The 1,554-nt window shown below is 35.8% G+C and overlaps 1 pseudogene; it reads right to left on the bottom strand.

Moving 5' to 3' along the window:
* Nucleotides 1–1,217: 1,217 nt before the first annotated feature.
* Nucleotides 1,218–1,554, bottom strand: part of LOC107694553 (uncharacterized) — an 8,340-nt pseudogene continuing 8,003 nt past the window's right edge.

The following is a 1,554-nucleotide window of genomic DNA, read 5'->3' as shown; positions in this document are numbered from 1 at the left end:
AGAATAACATGCTGAAGTATTGTGAAATACTGTATATTAAGACTATTTTTTTCTAGGATTTATGGACAGATACGTTTTGAGTGACTTTTGAAGGACCAGCACAACATCCTCTTGTACCACAGTTTGAAGAATTTATCTTCAGGAATCTGCAAGTAAGTTTTAGGAGCTCATCTCCTATCCTGAAAAGTCTGTCTTGCAGAATTGACTAAAAATTAATCTTCACATTAATTCTTAATTATTTTGCAGTTAACATGTTTCTTTTCTTCTCCACCTGTTTTTTTCTGACTCCACTGTCCCAGGTGAGCATAAATATTTCTCATGGGGATTTAACAATTTTTGACTTTTCAGTCTGAGTTAAACTCTTTTTTGGCTCACTTCATCTGTAAAAGAAAATTGCCTAATAACTCCGCACACCTGAATATAAGGAGTTTTTCTCTTCCAGCCTTCATGGACAATTATATATCACTCATAAATGATTAAATTCAAAATGAATAGTAGTTATTAAGACTGATGTGGTTTGGAATTGGTAAAATGTGCTTGGAAAAAAATATAATCAGAATATCAACGTGCCTAATAATTATGCATGCGGCGTAAATCATTAAAGGTTTTGGTTTGTTTGTTGATGTTAGTTCACAGTGCATTAACTAATGTTAACAGACAAAACTTTTTTTTTTAATGTTTAAGTTTTGAATATTAACTGACAATAATGCATGCTATATAATCATTGTTCATGTTAATTAATATAGTTCATGTTAATAACTGAAACCTTATTGTAAAGTGTTACTAAAGTTTTATATATTGGTCTGTGTCTGTGTGTTTCAAAGTCTTGATTGTTTGGATTAACCCTTTAATTGCCGTATCATTTAAAACCTACTCAAAAACTCTTGAAAATTTGCACACGCGTTGGAACCTGCGGTCATTAGGACGCCGCAGAGACTGGGACCTGGGCGTGGCACAGGGGCTCTACGGCGCCCCCTGGAACACAGTTTTAAAACTTGATGTATAGCTCACACATACTTGCACGCATTCATATGAAACTCGGTACACATATAGAACTCATTGAGCTGACCAACTACACACACACCGAAACAAAGGGTACAAAGATGTTCTTTTAAGGGTTCTGCCCCAGTGACAAGCTGTTGTACCCCCAGAGGTACAGTTTTAGATTTTTTCGTATGAGTGTTGAACTTCACTGGGTCAACAAAACTTGAATTAATCTAAGAACATTTATTTTTCATCTGCAAACCTCGGTTCCTCACGAAATCCCTTATATTCTGTACTGTTCTTTCTCTTAGAACAGGGTCCTCTGCAGCCTTGCACTGCTCACACTCTGCTTTTGTTGCGAGGTGTCCTTTTAAAATATGGGATTTGAAATGTTTCATGACTGCATTCACTTCATTCGGGCTCCATGGCCTTTTCACAACTCTCCTCGATTTGGCCTCTGCAAAAAATAAATAAATAAATACATACATACATAAATAAATATATTCACTGACAGCTGAAACTGAAACTATACACGCCTCCCTTCAACCCATCTGTTAAGTTACAGTCAGA

This window comes from Sinocyclocheilus anshuiensis, unplaced genomic scaffold (genome assembly GCF_001515605.1).
Source record: "Sinocyclocheilus anshuiensis isolate Anshui unplaced genomic scaffold, SAMN03320099.WGS_v1.1 scaffold4448, whole genome shotgun sequence".
NCBI lineage: Eukaryota > Metazoa > Chordata > Actinopteri > Cypriniformes > Cyprinidae > Sinocyclocheilus > Sinocyclocheilus anshuiensis.
The sequence above is the reverse complement of the archived record's forward strand: the minus strand, read 5'-3'. Positions and strand labels throughout refer to the sequence as shown.